The sequence below is a fragment of the Leucopleurus acutus genome, assembly GCF_964270905.1.
Source record: "Leucopleurus acutus genome assembly, chromosome: 3".
NCBI classification, from domain to species: domain Eukaryota; kingdom Metazoa; phylum Chordata; class Mammalia; order Artiodactyla; family Delphinidae; genus Leucopleurus; species Leucopleurus acutus.
In genome coordinates, this window is record NC_139145.1 from 141,297,403 (window position 1) to 141,319,482 (window position 22,080).

The window sequence follows — 22,080 nt, forward strand, 5'->3', positions numbered from 1 at the left end:
GAAATGGTCACTGTATGTTAATGTAGTTCCTAGACTTCATTGTAGGACATTTTGAATGTCAACTCATTTATTTAAATACCTGATTTGAAAAACATGCCACCCCATCTGGGATCTGCAGATGTTCAGGGCATGGCTCTCAATCTGAGACGTGTTCATACTCATAGACCTCGCCTCAGTGTATCTGTAGCAAGCAACCCAGTGCTTTGCTGATCAATGATAAGAGCTTAGCCTTTCATCAGAATCCATGCCTTTAAAATCAGGGGCAGGAATTAATGCAGGATCACCCAACTAGGGCCTTCTCTAGCCTCAACGATTTGATTATTATTAATTAGGGTTTACTGGGAGTGGGCCAGTGCCCTAAGCACTTTGTATGCATCAGCTCATTTTATCTTCAGGGCTTCCCTGTAAGGTACATACTCCTAATTATCCTCATTTTAGAAATGAGGAACAGAGGCTTAAAGTTTGCTCAAGTTGTTGCCAACACGAAGTGACAAAACCAGGACTCAATTCCAGCCTTATCCAAGTGCAAGGCTTGTGCATGCCCTTAACTGCCATGCTATACTGCCTCTGGTTCATTCAAAAGACACCACAACTTGCATCTACAGAGTGGAACCCTCATAGTGCAGTGTGGAGACAGGTGGCACTGCAGCTCTGTATTATAAACAGTAACGCTTTCCATATCCGACGGTTATTCTCCCTTCCACCCATGACATTCAAACCTTTGAAGAGTGTTTAGTGCTACAGATGAGTATGCTTACAGTTGTCCCATCAGCCTAACAAATGTCTTAAATAAAGGGCAGGACCTCAGCATGGAATATGTCTGTGCCCTCTAGGCTGCCAAGAAGACAGCAGGCTTCAGTGACTTTATTGCTAGCTATTGTTTCATTGGAAGGTCATCACTGTCAACTCAGAAGAGAAAGCAAGAAAGGGGAGAACATAAATGACACAGTTGGTGGATGTTTACTTAGAAGTAGACCTGTTGAAGTAGGTCGGAAGAACTTGCCATTGTTAGTGAAATCATAACTTTTAAGTTTATCATCTAAAATTTGTTCTGTTTCCTGAGAAATACAAATTTAATAAGGCATAATTTATAGATTGTCAAGTTTTCAGTAAATGTATAACATTATAATTTGAAATAAAACAATATTTTATGTAGACATTATATTTATAAGGACATTAAATTGAGAGAAAGCCATTATTAAAAATATCAGGAAAAGATACCTCTATGAGGTACATGGAAATTCTTTACTTGAATATTCAACAATTCTTTCATTTTCAGTCAGTCATACTTTCCAGACATTGAATATTAGACACTGCATTAATGGAGAAGCAATACAAAATAGTAAATAATATTGAGAATTGTTTAAAAGTTTTATATAGTTTCTGGGTTTTAAGATAAACTTTCAGATATTCTTTATACTTAAAGTTAAAAGGAATTGAGGGGTTGCATTGAAAGGCAGTTACCATGATAAAAATTAGTATGCAAACTTGAACCAATCAGGTAACTTCTCTAAGCCTCGTTTTTCTCATCTGTAAAATGAAATATTGGACAAGAAAACTTTTAAAGTCGTTTCAACTGTAAAGTTCTACGAATCAGGGAGGAGCTTCAAGATGGCGGAAGAGTAAGACATGGAGATCACCTTCCTTCCCAGAAATACATCAGAAATACATCTACATGTGGAACAATTCCTAAAGAACACCTACTGAATGCTGGCAGAAGAACACAGGCCTACCAAAAGGCAAGAAACTCCCCACGTACCTGGGTAGGGCAAAAGAAAAAAGAGACAAAAGAATAGGGACGGGACCAGCACCAGAGGGAGGGAGCTGTGAAGGAGGAAAGGCTTCCACACACTAGGAAGCCCCTTCACGGGTGGAGACTGCGGGTGGTGGAGGGGGTAAGCTTCAGAGCCACGGAGGAGAGCGCAGCAACAGGGGTGCGGAGGGCAAAGCGGAGAGATTCCCGCATCAGAGGATCGGTGCCGAGCAGCACTCACCAGCCCGAGAGGCTGGTCTGCTCACCCGCTGGGGCAGGCAGGGGCTTAGAGCTGAGGCTCTGGCTTTGGTCAGATCCCAGGGAGAGGACTGGGGTTTGCAGCGTGAACACTGCCTGAAGGGACAAGTGTGCCACAGCTAGCCGGGAGGGAGTCCAGGAAATGGTCTGGAACTACCGCAGAGGCAAGGGACTATTTCTTGCCTCTTTGTTTCCTGGTGCGCGAGGAGAGGGGATTAAGAGCACTGCTTAAAGGAGCTCCAGAGACGGGTGAGAGCCGCGGCTAAAAGCGCAGACACCAGAGACAGGCATGAGACGCTAAGGCTACTACTGCCGCCACCAAGAAGCCTGTGTGCAAGCACAGGTCACTGTCCACACCTCCCCTCTCGGGAGCCTGTGCAGCCCGCCACTGCCAGGGCCCCATGATCCAGGGACAAGTTCCCCAGGAGAACACATGGCGCACCTCAGGCTGGCGCAACGTCATGCCGGCCTCTGCCGCTGCAGGTTCGCCCTGCACTCCGTACCCCTCCCTCCCCCCAGCCTGAGTGAGCCAGAGCCCCCGAATCTTTAATCCCGTCCTGTCTGAGCAAAGAACAGACGCCCTCCGGGGACCTACACGCAGAGGCAGGGCCAAATCCAAACCTGAATCCCAGGAGCTGTGTGAACAAAGAAGAGAAAGGGAAATCTCTCCCAGCAGCCTCAGGAGCACCAGATTAAATCTCCACAGTCAACTTGATGTACCCTGCATCTGTGGAATACCTGAACGGACAACGAATCATCCCAAATTGGGGAGGTGGACTTTGGGAGCAACGATATAAATATATATATTTTCCCTTTTTCTCTTTTTGTGAGTGTTTATGCGTATGTTTCTGTGTGTGAATTTGTCTGTATAGCTTTGCTTTTACCATTTGTCCTAGGGTTCTGTCGGTCTTTTTTTTTTTTAGTGTAGTTTTAGCACTTATTATCATTGGTGGATTTCTTTTTTGCTTTGGTTGTTCACTTCTTTCTTTCTTTTTTAAAAATTACTTAAAAAAATTTTGTTAGTAATTATTTTTTGTTTTTTATTTTAATAACTTTTATTTTATTTTATTTTTTTCTTTCCTTCTTTCTTTCTTTCTCCCTTTTCTTCTGAGCCGTGTGGATGACAGGCTTTTGGTACTCCAGCCAGGCATCAGGGCAGTGCCTCTGAGGTGGGAGAGCCAAGTTCAGGACATTGGTACACAACAGAGCTCCCAGCTCCATGTAATATCAAACAGCGAAAATCTCCCAGAGATCTCCATCTCAACGCCAAGACCCAGCTCCACTCAACAACCAGCAAGCTACAGTGCTGGACACCCTATGCCAAACAACTAGCAAGACAAGAACACAACCCCAACCATTAGCAGAGAGGCTGCCTAAAATAATAAGGTCACAGACACCCCAAAACACACCACCGGCCGTGGACCTGCCCACCAGAAAGATAAGTTCCAGCCTCATCCATCGGAACACAGGCACTAGTCACCTCCACCAGGAAGCCTACACAACCCACTGAACCAACCTTAGACACTGGGGGCAGACACTAAAAAACAACAGGAATTTTGAACTGGCAGCCTGTGAAACGAGACCTCAAAAACAGGAAGATAAGCAAAATACGAAGACAAAGAAACACACAGCAGATGAAGGAGCAAGGTAAAAACCCACCAGGCCTAACAGCTGAAGAGGAAATAGGCTGTCTACCTGAAAAAGAATTCAGAATAATGTTAGTAAAGATGATCCAAAATCTTGGAAATAGAAAGGAGAAAATACAAGAAAGGTTTAACAAAGACCTAAAAGAACTAAACAGCAAACAAACAATCATGAATAACACAATAAATGAAATTAAAAATTCTCTAGAAGGGATCAATAGCAGAATAACTGAGGCAGAATAATGGATAAGTGACCTGGAAGATAAAATAGTGGAAAGAACTACTGCAAAGCAGAATAAAGAACAAAGAATTAAAACAAATGAGGACAGTCTCAGAGAGCTCAGGGACAACAGTAAATGCACCAACATTCGAATTATATGGGTCCCAGAGGAAAAAGAGGAAAAGAAAGGGAGTGAGAAAATATTTGAAGAGATTATAGTTGAAAATTTCTCCAATATGGGAAAGGAAGTAGTTAATTAGGTCCAGGAAGCAAAGAGAGTCCCATACAGGATAAATCCAAGGAGAAACACGCCAAGACACATATTAATCAAACTATCAATAATTAAGTACAAAGAAAAAATATTAAAAGTAGTAAGGGAAAAACAATAAATAACATACAAGGGAATCCCCATAAGGTTAACAGCTAATGTTTCAGCAGAAACTCTGCAAGCCAGAAGGGAGTGGAAGGACATATTTAAAGTGATGAAACGGAAAAACCTACAACCAAGATTCCTCTATCAACCAAGGATCTGATTCAGATTTGACGGAGAACTTAAAACCATTACAGACAAGCAAAAGCTAAGAGAATTCAGCACAGCCAAATCAGCTTTACAACAAATGCAAAAGGAACCTCTCTAGGCAGGAAACACAAGAGAAGGAAAAGACCTATAATAACAAACCCCAAAAATTAAGAAAACGGTAACAGGGAAATACATATTGATAATTACCTTAAATGTAAATGGATTAAATGCTCCAACCAAAAGATATGGACTGGCTGAATGGATACAAAAACAAGACCTGTATATATGCTGTCTACAAGAGACCCACTTCAGACCTAGGGACACATACAGACTGAAAGTGAGGGGAAGGAAAATGATATTCCATGCAAATGGGAATCAAAAGAAAGCTAGAGTAGCAATTCTCATATCAGACAAAATAGACTTTAAAACAAAGACTATACAAGAGACAAAGAAGGACACTACATAATGATAAAGGGATAAATCCAAGAAGAAAATACAACAATTATGAATATTTATGCACCCAACATAGGAGGACCTCAATACATAAGGCAAATACTAACGGCCATAAAAGGGGAAATTGACAGTAACACAATCATAGTAGGGGACGTTAACACTCCACTTTCACCAATAGACAGATTATCCGAAAATGAAATAAATATGGAAACACAAGCTTTAAATGATACACTAAACAAGATCGACTTAATTGATATTTATTGGACATTCCATCCAAAAACAACAGAATACACTTTCTTCTCAAGTGCTCATGGAACATTCTCCAGGATAGATCATATCTTGGGTCACAAATCAATATTTCGTATATTTAACAAAATTGAAGTTGTATCAAATATCTTTTCTGACCACACTGATATCAGACTAGATATCAATTACAGAAAAAATCTGTAAAACATACAAACACATGGAGGCTAAACAATACACTACTTAATAAACAAGAGATAACTGAAGAAACCAAAGAGGAAATCAATCAATACCTAGAAACAAATGACAATGAAAACACGACAACTCAAACGTATGGGATGCAGCAAAAGCAGTTCTAAGAGGGAAGTGTATAGCAATACAATCCTACCTTAGAAACAAGAAAGATTGCAAATAAACAACGTAACCTTACACAAAAGCAATTAGAGAAAAAAGAACAAAAAAGTGGCAAAGTTAGCAGAAGGAAAGAAATCATAAAGATCAGATCAGAAATAAATGAAAAAGAAATGAAGGAAACGATAGCAAAGACCAAGTAACAATTGACACTGAAGAAATACAAAGGATTATGAGAGATTACTACGAGCAACTATATGCCAATAAAATGGACAACCTGGAAGAAATGGGCAAATTCTTAGAAATGCACAACCTTCCAAGACTGAACCAGGAGAAATAGAAAATATGAACAGACCAATCACAAGCACTGAAATGGAAACTGTGATTAAAAATTTTCCAACATGGGCTTCCCTGGTGGCGCAGTGGTTGGGAGTCCGCCTGCCAATGCAGGGGTCACGGGTTCGTGACCCGGTCTGGGAGGATCCCACACGCCGCGGAGCAGCTGGGCCTGTGGGCCATGGACGCTGGGCCTGCGCGACCGGAGCCTGTGCTCCACAATGGGAGAGGCCACAACAGTGAGAGGGCTGCATACCGCCAAAAAAAAAAAAAAAAAAAAATTTCCAACAAACAAAACCCAGGACCAGATGGCTTCACAGGCGAATTCTACCAAAGATTTAGAGAAGAGCTAAAACCTATCCTTCTCAAACTCTTCCAAAATATAGCAGAGGGAGGAACACCCGCAAACTCATTCTATGAGGCCACCATCACCCTGATACCAAAACCAGACAAAGATGTCACAAAAAAAGAAAACAACAGACTAATATCACTGATGAAAATACATGCAAAAATCCTCAACAAAATACTAGCAAACAGAATCCAACAGCACATTAAAAGGATCATACGCCATGATCAAGTGGGGTTTATTCCAGGAATGCAAGGATTCTTCAATATACGCAAATCAATCAATGTGATACACCATATTAAGAAACTGAACGAAAAAACCACATAATCTCTCAATAGATGCAGAGAAGCTTTCAACAAAATTCAACACCCATTTATTATAAAAACGTTACAGAAAGAAGGCATAGAGGGAACTTACCTCAACATAATAAAGGCCACATATGACATACCCACAGCCAACGTCCTCCTCAATGGTGAAAAACTGACACCATTTCCACTAAGATCAGGAACAAGACAAGGTTGCCCACTCTCACCACTCTTATTCAACATAATTTTGGAAGTTTTGGCCACAGCAATCAGAGAAGAAAAGGAAATAAAAGGAATCCAAATCAGAAAAGAAGAAGTAAAGCTTTCACTGTTTGTAGATGACATGACACTACACATAGAGAATCCTAAAGATGCTACCAGAAAACTACTAGAGCTAATCAGTGAATTTGGTAAAGTAGCAGGATACAAAATTAATGCACAGAAATCTCTTGTATTCCTACACAGTAATGAGGAAAAATTTGAACGTGAAATTAAGAAAACACTCCCATTTACCATTGCAACAAAAAGAATAAAATATCTAGGAATAAACCTACCTAAGGAGACAAAAGACCTTTATGCAGAAAATTATAAGACACTGATGAAAGAAATTAAAGCTGATAGAGATAGATGGAGAGATATACCATGTTCTTGGATTGGAAGAATCAACATTGTGAAAATGACTCTACTACCCAAAGCAATCTACAGATTCAATGCAATCCCTATCAAACTACCGCTGTCATTTTTCACAGAACTAGAACAAAAAATTTCACAATTTGTATAGAAACAGAAAAGACCCTGAATAGCCAAAGCAATCTTGAGAAAGAAAAATGAAGCTGGAGGAATCAGGCTCCCTGACTTCAGACTATACTACAAAGCTATAGTAATCAAGACAGTATGGCACTGGCACAAAAACAGAAATATAGATCAGTGGAACAGGATAGAAAGCCCAAAGATAAACCCACGCACATATGGTCACCTTATGTTTGATAAAGGAGGGAAGAATATACAGTGGAGAAAAGACAGCCTCTTCAATAAGTAGTTCTGGGAAAACTGAACAGCTACATGTAAAAGAATGCAATTACAACACTCCCTAACACCATACACAAAAATAAACTCAAAATGTATTAAAACCTAAATGTAAGGCCAGACACTATCAAACTCTTAGAGGAAAACATAGGCAGAACACTCTAGGACATAAATCACAGCAAGATCCTTTTTGACCCACCTCCGAGAAAAGTGGAAATAAAAACAAAAATAAACAAATGGGACCTAATGAAACTTCAAAGCTTTTGCACAGCAAAGGAAACCATAAACAAGACCAAAAGACAACCCTCAGAATGGGAGAAAATATTTGCAAATGAAGCAACTGACAAAGGGTTAATCTCCAAAATTTACAAGCAGCTCATGCAGCTCAATATCAAAAAAACAAACAACCCAATCCAAAAATGGGCAGAAGACCTAAACAGACATTTCTCCAAAGAAGACATACAGATTGCCAACATACACATGAAAGAATGCTCAACATCATTAATCATTAGAGAAATGCAAATCAAAACTTCAATGCGATATCATCTCACACGGGTCAGAATGGTTATCATCAAAAAATCTACAAACAATAAATGTTGGAGAGGGTGTGGAGAAAAGGGAACACTCTTGCACTGCTGGTGGGAATGTGAACTGGTACAGCCACTATGGAGAACAGTACGGAGGTTCCTTAGAAAACTAAAAATAGAACTACCATATGACCCAGAAATCCCACTACTGGGCATATACCCTGAGAAAACCATAATTCAAAAAGAGTCATGCACCAAAATGTTCACTGCAGCTCTATTTACAATAGCCAGGCCATGGAAGCAACCTAAGTGTCCATCAACAAATGGATGGATAAAGAAGATGTTGCACATATATACAAAGGGATATTACTCAGCCATACAAAGAAAAGAAATTGAGTTATTTGCAGTGAGGTGGATGGACCTATTGTCTGTCATACAGAGTGAAGTAAGTCAGAAAGAGTAAAACAAATACCGTACGCTAACACATATATATGGAGTATAGAAAAAAAAAAGGTCATGAAGTACCTAGGGGCAAGACGGGAATAGAGATGCAGACCTACTAGAGAATGGACTTGAGGACACAGGGAGGGGGATGGGTAAGCTGGGACAAAGTGAGAGTGTGGTAGTATATATTTGGACATATATACACCACCAAATGTAAAATAGATAGCTAGTGGGAAGCAGTCGCATAGCACAGGGAGATCAGCTCAGTGCTTTTTGACCAGCTAGAAGGGTGGGATAGGGAGGGTGGGAGGGAGGGAGATGCAAGAGGGAAGAGATATGGGGATATATGTACATGTATAACTGATTCACTTTGTTATAAAGCAGAAACTAACACAGCATTGTAAAGCAATTACACCCCAATAAAAATGTTTTAAGAAATTCTATGAATCACGCATGGACCTTCCATTTATTTGCTTAAAGATAAAATTAGTGTCTTGAGAATTAATCTCAAGTAGCCAAGTAGTCAGAGAAACTTTATAGGCAATAAAAAGGCATAGATGTATGAAACATAAATGCACTATGACTATAATGAGAGCACAGGAAAGAGGAAGGAGGAGATTCCAGGGTGGAGAAAATAGGCTAGAGGATGTCGTCTCTAGATTGGAGACTCACCCATGTGGACAATGGAAGTCATCAGAGATTTGTGAGCAGGTGACTAATAGTGGCCACTACGTGGATTTCATGCAAAGAAATAAAGACTGTTGAGATGACCAATTTAAAGTGCTTGGAGAGCTGTTTAGTAATTGTGTAACTTTTTGAACACTAGAGCTATCACAAAGAGAAAAAGAAAGAGGGAATGAGAATAATATCCAGATAGACAAAGTAACCCTTCTACATATCTATACAAGCTATCTGCACAGCCTATTCCCACGTATAATCATGCATGGAGACCAGTAACACTGTGGTTAGGAATACATAATTTAATGGTTAAATACCTCAATTACAGCTCCAACACTCTAGCAGATGTCTGAACTCTCTTCTGTAAACTGAGGATAATAATAGTACATCCCTTTTAGGGTTATCATGAGGTTTAAATAAAATAATACTTGTAAAGTATACAGCCAGTACTTAACATGTATAAGTACTTAACATGTATAAATACTATCAATTACAACAATAATAATAGCTCTTATTATTACTACTATTAATATAATCACTGCTTGAGTAAATATGAAACAAATGTGAGAATAACTAGAGTATCCAAATCTAGATATGGACAAGAGGATGGCTGCTGTTTTAACAAGTTTTCCTTAAAATGAGTAGCTGGAATTGAAAAAGTTTTCCTTGAAATAAGTGACATTTGGTGGGTGATAAATTTGGATTTAGATGGGTGATTTTAGGGATAGGACAAACCAAAGCTCAACGGTTGTATTGATCAACACATTCACCTGAGATCAATGTCTCCCTAATCTCTTTCGTACATTTAAAATTTTGAACTACTCACCTTTCAACATGTTGAGAAGCACTACTAAAATGAGAAGAAAAGTATATTAAAGTCAGGAATACTGTGAAATTTGTTTCTCTGAGCTTGAGTTTTTAAAAACATTATTTCTGTTGTCCTTTCAAGCTCTGGTGGGCTATGGTCTTCTGACCTAAATCATTGATGTGTCTTTCTAAAACTAAAATTGACTTGAAAAATTCACCCATGTTATATCAGAGCAAACCAAGGTCTTAACATAGCTACTTACTTTAAACATTAATGGTTTAAAAAAAACAGTGTGACCCTATGCAAAACTACTACAGCAAAAGAACCAGCCAAAAATTTTAAAAAAATTAAAAAAGAAAGAAGAAACAAAGGATGAAAAAGACAGAAAGAAAATTTATTCTGCAAAAACAAGGAAAGCAAAGGAAAACAAAATTAATCCCTAAAGAAAAATACACCCTGGTCTTTTTTCTATAGAAGACCTAAAATAAAATATAAATTTAATACAGTAAATATCAAAAATGAAATGACAAAACAACAGAATGAGAGTTTTGTTGTTGTTGTTGTTGTACACGGGCCTCTCACTGTTGTGGCCTCTCCCGTTGCGGAGCACAGGCTCTAGACGTGCAGGCTCAGCGGCCATGGCTCACGGGCCCAGCCGCTCCGCGGCATGTGGGATCTTCCCGGAAAGGGGCACGAACCCGTGTCCCCTGCATCGGCAGGCGGACTCTCAACCACTGCACCACCAGGGAAGCCCAGAATGAGAGTTTTTAAAGATGGAGAATAGAGAGAGAGTCAAGATGGCAGAAGAGTAGGAGGACGTGGAGTTCACCTCTCCCCACAAATGTAGCAGGAATATATCTACAAACAGACCAATTTTCACAGCGCACCTGCTGAACACTAGCAGAGGACCTTAGACATCGAAAAGGAGAAGAAAGATCCCCGCATAACCAGGTAGGATGAAAGAAAGGAGGGAAAAGGAAGAGGAGAGGAAGTGGGATGGGACCTGTGCCTTTTGGGGGGGACCTGAAGGAGAGGAAAGGTTCCTGCATCCAGGGAAACCACCTCACTGGCAGGGAGATCATCTGGGACAGAAGGGTAGGTTTGAGGGCTCAGAAGGGCAGCAACTGGTCTGTGGCAGGCAGGGCAAAGTGAGATCTACGCAAATGGTCTGTGCCACAGCCCTGTGCGTCCCAGCATGAGACGTGTGTCTGTGGTTTGGAGAGCAGGTTGGGGAGAGGACTGCTGTAGGCTGCAAGGAGACAACCTGAGGGGACAGGAGCTCTGCAACCAGGAATGCTCATGGAGGAAACCCATACTGCCATAGGAGTGAAGCGCCATTGTTGAGTGACACACAAAGGGCAGGGCTGCCACTGCAGCCTCTCTCCCCACGTGTTGGCCCCTGCCTCTCTGGGCACTAGAAAGGGCGCCTGACAGGGCAGGCTCTTGACTCCTCCACACCCCACTGTGATGGGCTGCTGTGCTCTGCGGAAGCTCAACTCTGTTTCTGTTTAGGTATATTTGCTCATTTGTTTTGTTCTTTAGATTGTACATATAAGTGAAACCATACAGTATTGTCTTTTTCTGTCTGACTTATTTCACTTAGCATAACACCCTCTAGGTCCATCTGTGTTGTCACAAATGACAAGATTTCATTCTTTTTAAGGCTGAGTAATATTTCAGTGTGTGTGTGTGTGTGTGTGTGTGTGTGTATACACACCACATCTTATTTATCCATTTACTGATGGGCATTTTGGTTGCTTCCATATCTTGTGTATTGTAAATAATGCTGCAATGAATATAGGGTGTATATATTTTTTCAAATTCGTGTGTTCATTTTCTTTGTATAAATACCCAGAGTAGAATTACTGGATCATATGGTAGTTCTATTTTTAATTTTTTGAGGATCCTACATTCTATTTTCCATAGTGACTGCACCAATTTACATTTCCACCAACAGTGCACAAGTGTTCATTTTCTCTACATTGTCACCAATACTTATTATTTGTTATTTTTTGATACTAGGCATTCTGACAGGTGTGAAGGATAACTCATTGTGGTTTTGACTTGCATTTTCCTGATGATTAGTGATGTTGCGCATCTTTTTTGTGCCTGTTGGCCATCTGTATGTCTTCTTTGAAAAAATGTCTATTCAGGTCCTCTGTCCCATTTTTTAGTTGGGTTGTTTGTTTTTTTGATGTTCAGTTTTATGAGTTCTTTGTATATTTTTGGGTATTAACCTCCTGTCAGATATATAATTTGCAAATAACTTCTCCCATTCAGTAGGCGGGCTTTTCATTTTGTTGATAGTTTCCTTTGCTGTGCAAAAGCCTTTTAGTTTGATGTCATTCTACTTGCTTATTTTTGCTTTTGTTTCCCTTGCCTGAGGAGACATATCCAAAAAAAGTATTATGAGGACTGATGTCAGAGTGAATACTTCTTATGATTTCTTCTAGAATTTTTATGGTTTCGGGTCTTAAATTTAAGTCTTTAATCCATTTTGAGTTGTGTACCAGGAACTAACATAATGTTGTAGGTCAAATACATTTCAAAAAACAAACTGATAGAAAAAGAGATCGGATTTGTGGCTACCAGAGGTGGAGTGTGGGGGAGGGGAGATTGGATGAAGGTGGTCAAAAGGTACAAACTTCCAGTTATAGGCTAAAGAAGTACTAAGGAGGTAAGGTACAACATGATAAAGATAATGAATGCTGCTCTATGTTATATATGCAAGTTGTTAAGAGAGTAAATCTTGAGTTCTCATCACAAGGAAAAAATTTTTTTCTATTTCTTTAATGTTGTGTCTATATGAGATGATGGATGTTCACTAAACTGACTGTGGTCATCATTTTGTGATGTGTGTAAGTCAAATCATTATGTTTTACACCTTAACCTTATACAGTACTGTATGTCAATTATATCTCAATAAAACTGGAAGAAGAAAAAAAGAAAATGGTTTTCCTTTTCCAAAATGTCATAGTTGGAAACATGCAGTATGGGGCCTTTCCAGACTGGCTTCTTTCACTTAGTAATAAGCATTTAAGGCTCTTCCATGTTTTTTCATAGCTTGATAGCTCATTTCTTTTTAGCACTGAATAATATTCTATTGTCTGGGTATTCATTCAGTTTGCTTATCTGTTTACCTATTCAAGAACATCTTGTTGCTTTCAAGTTTTGGCAATTATGAATAAAGCTGCTATAAATATTCTTGTACAGGTTTTTACATGAACATAATTTTTAAACTCATTTAGGTAAATACCCAGTAGTGGAATTTCTGGGTCATGTGGTAAGAGTATGTTTAGTTTTGTAAGAAACTTTCAAATTGTCTTCCAAAGTGGCTATACCAGTTTACATTTCCACCAACAATGAATGAAAGTTCCTGTTGCTTACATCCTCACCATCATTTGGTGTTGTCAGTGTTTTGGATTTTAGCCATTCTATAGGTGTGTGTAGTGGTATCTTATTGTCGTTTTAATTTGCATTTCCCTATAAGATATGATATTGAACATCTTTTCATGTTTCTTTTTGTTTGTGTTTGTGTCCAGGAAAATTCATCACCTTCCACACTGACCTTTGCTTTCGAAGGTGTCCCCTCTCTCTTTTAATTGTCATCAAAGCCACTTAGAATAACACTTAGGAAAACAACTTCCAGAAAAGAATTTATCTGTGAAGAGAGGAATGGGGGTTTGGGTAAGGCAGCAGGAAGATTTTTCGTCTTTCAGCTTACTCTACTAATTGAATTTTTCCCATATGCATATAATTACTTTTATTTTTCAAATAATTAGATAGGTTAAGAAACAAAACAGCCATAATGACAAGAGGAGAAACATTCATAATAAGAAACCAGTGGCAGAAAACCTCCCTCTACTGTGATTTATCATTTATTGCTCACTTTGGCCGTCGGCTATTGTCAAAATGAGAACATCACTAAAGACAAAGTAAAGAACTAAAAAAAAATCTCATTAGCAAGATTTTGAAGGGGACATGATAATTAAAAGATACAGGGGAGAAGATTTATGTAATCCACAGTGAGCCTCATACTCAGCTGCTCACCTGAACCCTCCAACAGCTGAGCTGATTTCTAACAGCTGGCCATGCAGAAGTCTTTCAATATCCCACTAAGGCTGGAAAAACACGGGAGAGGATCTCAAAGAAAAGGATGCTTTATTAGTTTCTGGCTTTAGTCCTAACAAGTTACTGGCTAAGAGAACAATAAAACAGTTTCATTCATACCAAACTAAACACCTAAATACTTCGCAGAATATAATTAAAGAGAAATTTTTACCCATCCATGAGCTCTCATGGCATCCCTGATTGTAAGATGGTCTCACTTTTCCTTGAATCAAGATTCAGTGTAGAAATGAAAATGCCTCTCAGCTTGGGGCCTGCAGCAGCCGCTGCCTGAACTGAGTTAGGATGCACATCTTCCTGGCTAGCTGCTTTGGCTCTTCCAGAATGATGAGACAAAGGATAGGCAGAAGGCACAATTCCAAATCACTGCTGAGAAAAATACCAGATTTCTCTCTCCTTGCCCCTTTAGCTCTCATTTTAAGAAACAAACATGCAAACAAAAACAACCACAGCAAATCCCCAAACCTCACCGTGACTTGTATGTATCTGTCAAAAATTTTATTTTGGAAGAAAAAGAGAGGAAGGCTTAGAACTCCACCATTTTGGAGGGGTAAAGGAAGAAAACACCATTTTCTTGGAAAGCTCCTTTCCAAACATCTTGAGAGTGAGTCCAAATAAAACGCATGTTGCTTGCTTTTCAGCAGAAAATCTCTATCAAAATACTGCATGTAATGGTAGAATTGCTTCTCCTCCATTTTTAATTAAACAAATAACTAAAAATAATGTGCTGGGTTAGTGATGTCAGGACCTTACTATTTCCCAGATTGTGGAGAAAGTTCCAATGAAGAAGTACTTTCAGTGATATAGCTTGGTTACTGGCCTCATCTCCTTAAGATTCAACTTAGTCTTTCTCTGAAAATATCACCCTGCCCTGTATTCCTTGGCTCTGAAACTCAAATCCAGTTGGATTTTGGTTCTTCTTTCTTACAGCACTTCCTAAAGTTCATGCATGGATTTGACACAGAGCTTTTAAGTCAGAGTTGTGGTTTAGGGAAGCAAAGTGAAATCATATTCAATTCAATTTAACCAATAGTTTTTAAGTAAGGAAAAATGCTGTGAAAAGCCTAAGATGTCTTTTGGCGTATAACCTTCTATACTGGAGAGTAGAACTACAGCCATTTCTGTTTCTAAATAATGTGAGCTCTGTTCTGCCCACTTCTCTATTTTCATCTTATTGACATTAACCATCATCACAGTGAACTGTTGAACTATTGGTATTATATGTCCTCCATCAAAGCTGCCCTGCTCAGTGTAAGGTAGGATCCTTCAAGAAAAATCAAATTAGAACAGGCCATTAGAGGCTTAGAAATGTTTGGGCCTTTGACACAGGAATGCCATTTCTGTTGATTTTTCCTCAAGTCATCTTATGTGGATAAAAAAAAGAAATTTACAAAACTGACACATACAGCAGTACTAACCTTAGCATTATTCATAATGATGAAAACTGAAAATAAACGTAAGGTCTAAGAATTAGGGAAAGGTTAAGGAAAATCCCCACATGAAAATTTTGTAACCATTAGACTGTTGGTTTATCAAACATGTGAATTATTGTGGAATAATAATTAATTAATGGTTAATTATTCAAACTATATTAAAACATATATGCATGAAAAAACTCTAGAAATAAATATGCCAAAGTGTTATTAGTGATTGTAATGGAACTATGGATAAATTTAGTCTGATATTTTCTTTCCATTTTTTTTCCAAGTGATCTCTCATGCACTTGTATTACTTTTGTAATTTAAAAAAAGCATGTTTTTAAAAGTTGGAACAAAAAAACTATATTTTTGTCATAAACCTCATATGTTATAAAGACTTGCTTCTCTTGAAGTGGTTACTGGTTCACACATTGATATAGGACCCAGAAAAAAAAGCAGGAAACCAGCACCTCTGGAACTCTTGGAGGAGAAAGTAAAGTTGGCGGAGGTAAGTGGCTCTCTTCCTCCCTGAGAAACTAAATGACAACCAGGAACCAAGATATTATGCATAGCTACAGGGAACAGACACAGGAGTTAACAGAAAAAAAGTGATCCTGAAAAATGAGGTGTTCCTTCTAAAACAATAATATTACTCAATATTTTAAGGACATTTCCCAGTTGACGAAGGACTTTGTAGACATAATCTCAGGCTATTCTTTCAAACACTCTGTTAGAGAAGTATAATTTCTTCGATTTTACATATCTTGAAGCTGAAGCTTAGAGAAGTTAAGTAATTTGCCCAAGTCACAAAGCTTTTAAGTGAAGGCTTAGGTTCTCAACTCAGGCTTCCTGATTCTCAACTCAAGCTATTTCTGCTCCCACATTGTTACGTAATGGACTATATGTTGTGCAAAACAGTGTCCATGTGCAAGGCACTCTGCTGGATTTATAAGGGGAACAAATATGTTGGAAGCATGGTTTCCGTCTCCATGAGATGATGACCTAATAGAAGAAAGAGGACACAGAAAAACTGTCTAAGAGCACAGGTCATATTTAAGTGCCAAGTCAGTAGAGTAGGCAGAAAATGCTGTAAAAGTTGAGAGGAAGGAATATTAGCTGTAAGCAAAGCTTATTGTGAAATGATGATCTGGTTATCAGGGAAAGGATTAGGGAAGGGAGGATGGTGGTGTGGCTGCAGTGGGGACAAGAGGAGAGTGAATCAAGGAGCAGAAGTGACATCAAACCATCTTCAATTGTCTTCTACAATCTGCCTGGACAGTCACTCATCCTATTTCATCCTATAAACTATTCGGTCATTAGTAAGCAATCATGTCATTTTGGAGGGTTTTTAAAAGGGTTTTTAGTGGCTTATCACAACAAAATACAATTATTGTGCATTTTCTCCTTCATTATCTGAGATGATGAATTTCCTCCACTGATTAATTTATCCAACTAGCTACATCTCCTGTGGGCTGACAATGACCTGAACATCAGCACTGGTATGGCACTGAGTAAGCAAAGTGCAACCAGACACTGTTCACTGCCCTGAAAGTGCCTACTTTCCAGAGGGAGAAACTTACGTTTAAAATGCTTACAATTATGTGTGTAATGATAGAGATAGAAAGTTGGCAATTTATGAGGTAAAGGAGGTGCGCTTACCCAAGCTTGGATGGGGATGTGGCATTATTCAAGGATAAATTGAAATTACCTGGCAAAGAAGGGAGAAGGGGTAATTTCAGGCAGAGGAGGCCACATGGCCAAAGTCAAGGAAGCAAGGAAAGGCCGGTGTGCCAGGAATTGCTAGTAATTTGGTGCTTTCAGAGATCATAGTGAAAGGCAAAGGGCAGATGAGATTAGGGAGATAGGATACCACGATTATAGTGGGTCTTGTAAGCCATTTTGGGTGGCTGAACTTTAATCTGTACAGACAATGGAGATGCAACAAAGAGTTTAAAGCAGGGCATGGGTAATGTGTAGTGTAATTAGTAACATCATTGCTGTGCTGTACTCTACTATACATTATTAAGTACATATAAAAATTCTGTCAGGTTTATGGAAAATATTTTCATTTTTAAAAAATAAATAATAGGAACCTTATGAAATTTATGTAAATCCCTTTGTCAAAGCCTCAACTTTTACCTCATTGATGAAAGATTTATGAAAATTCAGAAGGGCATGATTAAATGTCCTTAATATGACAGATGATTCCTGTTTACCCTCTACGAAGATTTGGGTTTGATTTACTTATGTCATAGCAGCAAGCAAGTGGTTGTAAAAGCCTATGGGATATTGTTCAACTGCTTGTCTAGAAAATGAAAGATGAATATATCTCCTTTGGGGATACAGTTTAAACAGGGACAAAGTGTTTTTCAATTTCTGTGAAGCATGTCTTTATATTTAAAGAAACAAATCAAACAAGACAAAAACAAAAAGAAATCTCTGCATTTTTTCATTGCTTTGTTGTTAGCTTTCAAAAATTTTATTTAAAAATCAAGAAGTATATTTTCCTAAAAAGTATGAGTGTTCCAGTTTCCTGGCCTCAGACTAGGAATTATGAACTGAGCCCTGTTCCTGCAGCTGATTTTCCTCTTGGTGTTATGGAAGTAGCAGCCTTTATATGACTGTGCTTCTGTTAGAATTAGATTCTGGAGCTGTCATGGTTTCCTGAGGGAAAAAAATGGAGATTTCCATACTTCTTAAATTAAACCTGCCTTAGAGGTATGAGAGCCCTGCCGTCAAAGAATTTAGTATTTGAAGATGGGACTTCACAGGTTATCTGAGTCCATATTCTCTTCTGACCATTGTATCCGAGGCCTAGAGCAGTGATGCTTTGTATATCGTTACACTAGGGGTTTGCAGAAGACCTAGAATGGACTGGTTGATCTAGACCTAGAATGGACTGGGGGGCAAGGATCACACAGATGAAAGGCAGGGCCAAGCAGGGTGAGAAAAGGGGACATTCTGAAGGCCATGGACCTTGAATGAAGCCGGTTCTTTATGGGATAGGGAAAAATGACACCTCCTTGGGTTTGTTGCTAATGTTACCACTGGACTCTGCCTATTGGTTAATATTTCCCTCAAGCTGGCCCTCTTGTCACCCTCATCCACAATCCAACTCAGAAATCTCTTTTATCATTAGAATCTTTTTTCTGTTTTCCTTTTTTCAATTTAACTGGTAACGACAACAACGTGGCATGAATATTTTAATTCCCTACTCTCTGCCCATCAGACATTACTACCTGGTCATGGCTCATTTCCTCACCAAGCCCAGACTTAGCCTTAGAATTTGTCACAGTCTAGCGCTCTGGGCACCATTGCCAAAAGATCAAACTTAGCCCATTGGACACAATTTCTTTGCTATCTCTGGATTAGAATTAAAGGTGAATTAAAGAATTAATTCTCTGGATTAGAATTAGAATACTGCTTGCAAAAGTTCTCTGTTGCACTGGAAAGATGGTGTGATATTTTTGTTTAATACATTCATTTTAGTTGAATACTCAATTTTCACTTGAACCTACTCAGACAATTATTTCCCCACTTGGCCGAGAGATGGTGTCAAATGCTTTACTCTGTGCCCCAGCTCTGGAAGCTCTTATCCCAGTAAGCTGATTGTCTTTGGTTTTACTTTTCCCTGTGCTAGTTACTTTCACTATTCTACCCACAGGGAGGAAGATATTAATACCAGTGTATAAAGTTTTAAAAACTTCAATTTATAAAATAAGCAATAAAGGCCCTGCCCTTTCCTCTGGGTTTGTACAAAGTGCCTATCTAAATGTGGCCTGTGTGAATTCTGGTTTCCTTAGTAGGTTGCAAAGAATAGAGACCTTGCTTTTCACAAGTCACCTTGTCTATTTTTGACCCCTGCCATGGGGTGCTTTAGAGAATCTTCTGCATAGTTTTGAATAAGATGAATTTTCCCTTGCTTCTGCCTGGTTGCTATAGCTGTCTCCATGTGTCTGCCATAGTCCCCTGTGTGGGGTACGAGTGAAAGAAAGTGATTCATTCATTCAGTGAACAAACGTACACTGAATACCTGCTATGAGCCAGGCTCTAGGCTAGGTACCGTACTTGCTGTGGTTAGTCAAATAGAAATGACTCCTGGCCTCATGAAACATAGAGTTCAGTGGAAGAGACAAGCAATAAACAAAGAGACATAAATGACATATTTGCAGAGTGTGATAAATGTTTTGAAGGACAAGAACATGGAGTTACAAGAGAATGCATCCATTTATATTGGGTGATTGAAGAAGACACCTATGAGGAGGTAACCTTTAAATGGAGACCTGAGGATGAGAAGTTAGTCATGAGGAGCCAGGAGAAGCATTCCACCCAGAGGGAAAAGTGTGAGTGCAGCTCTGAGGTAGTATTTGATGTGAACAATGACCCCAGCTCTCCCATGAGGGCCTAATCTGGCTTTCATATAGGCACAGTAGCTTTGGCAGACAAACACAAATTCCAGTCAGGAAAGAGGGAGGCCACCTCCTGAGTAGGATCTCTTCGTGTAAGAAAGATTTTTCATTTCTCTTGGGGTGAGATATGCTCATTAACTTTGTAAAGTTCTCATAGCAATACGCATGGGTCAAGAATGAGGCTTTACACTCACATTAAAAACTTGACATTTAGGACTGCCTTTTGGACAGGTCTGTGCTACAAAGGCCAAAGTCAAGACAGAAATGCTGACTGCCCCATGCCCTTACAGTTTGGTGTCACTGCTGTTGTAGGTAAAATGATTTTCCAGCCTTTGGGAACTAAGGTGCCAGATTCTCTGAAGAGAGCATTGTCCTGATAAAGGAAAAACATGAATGCACTGGGTGTTTAAAGTGTGGAACATAAGAGAGGATGGAGGTAATGTTTTGTTTGTTTTGTTTATTTTTCCCACAATTTTCTTTATTTTTTAAAACAGATAGTTTGGCCACTGAAAGTCATGTTTTTAAACTTCTTTTGTGGCATTTTGGCTGCTTTTCCAGAGACAAAAAAAAACTGAAATATAAATAAATCCAGGAAGGCTCTTATAAGCAATTATATTAACCATATATTTAAAATTATTTTTTGTTTTAAGTAATTATTTCTTGAGCTGAAACTTAGCTTACCAGATCTACCTAGTTGGGAAGTTTTTTGAAACAAAAATTTTGACAGAGTTACCTCCTGTATCAAAATCACTCACATAATATGAGGAATGGCAAGACTTTCCCCAAGTCTCTACAGAGTAAGGTAAAGCAAAAAAGGTAGCTAATTGCCTCACAATTCATCAAAAATATTGCTCATAATTGTTCTACATTTCTCCAGAACAAAACTAAAGATGCTACTGGAAAACTACTACAGCTCTTCAATGAATTCAGTAAAGTTGCAGGATACAAAATCAATACACAGAAATCTGTTGCATTTCTATACACTGACAATGAAAGAACAGACCAGAAAAAGAATTAAAGAAACAATCCCATTTACCATTGTATCAAAAAGGATAAAATACTTACAAATAAACCTACTTAATCCTAAGTAAGCAAAAGACCTGTATTCCGAAAACTATGAGACGCTGATGAAAGAAATCGAATATGACACAGATGGAAAGATATACCATGTTCTTGGATTGGAAGAATCAATATTGTCAAAATGACTATACTACCCAAGACAATCTACAGATTCATTGCAAGCCCTATCAAATTACCAATGGCATTTTTCACAGAATTAGAACAAAAAATCTTAAAATTTGTATGGAAATACAAAAGACCCCAAATAGCCAAAGCAATCTTGAGAAAGAAAACTGGAGCTGGAGGAATCAGGCTCCCTGTCTTCAGATTATACTACAAAGCTACAGTCATCAAAACAGTATGGTACTAGCACAAAAACAGAAATATAGATCAATGGAACAGGATGAAAGCCCAGAAATAAACACACACACACCTATGGTCACCTAATCTATGACAAAGGAGGAAAGAATATACAATGGAGAAAAGACAGCCTCTTCAATAAGTGGGGTTGGGAAAACTGGACAGCTACATGTAAAAGAATGAAATTAGAACATTCTCTAACAGCATACACAAAAATAAACTCAAAATGGATCACAGACCTAAATGTAAGACTGGATACTCTAAAATTCTTAGAGGAAAACATGGGCAGAACACTCTTTGACATCAATTGCAGCAATATCTTTTTTGATCCACCTCCTAGAGTAATGGAAATAAAAACAAAAATAAACAAATGGGACCTAGTTAAATTTAAAAGCTTTTTCACAGCAAAGGAAACCATAAACAAAACAAAAAGACAACCCACAGAATAGGAGAAAATATTTGCAAAGGAAGCAACCAACAAGTGATTAATCTCCAAATATACAAACAGCTCATGCAGCTCATTATCAAAAACACAAACCAAACAAAAAATGGGCAGAAGACCTAAATAGACATTTCTCCAAAGAAGACATGAAGATGGCCAAAAAGCACATGAAAAGATGCAAACATCACTAAGTATTAGAGAAATGCAAATCAAAGCTACAATAAGGTATCACCTCACACCAGTCAGAATGGCCACCATCAAAAAGTCTACAAACACGGGGAGAGGGAAGGGTAAACTGGGACGAAGTGAGAGAGTGGCATGGACATATATACACTACCAAATGTAAAATAGAT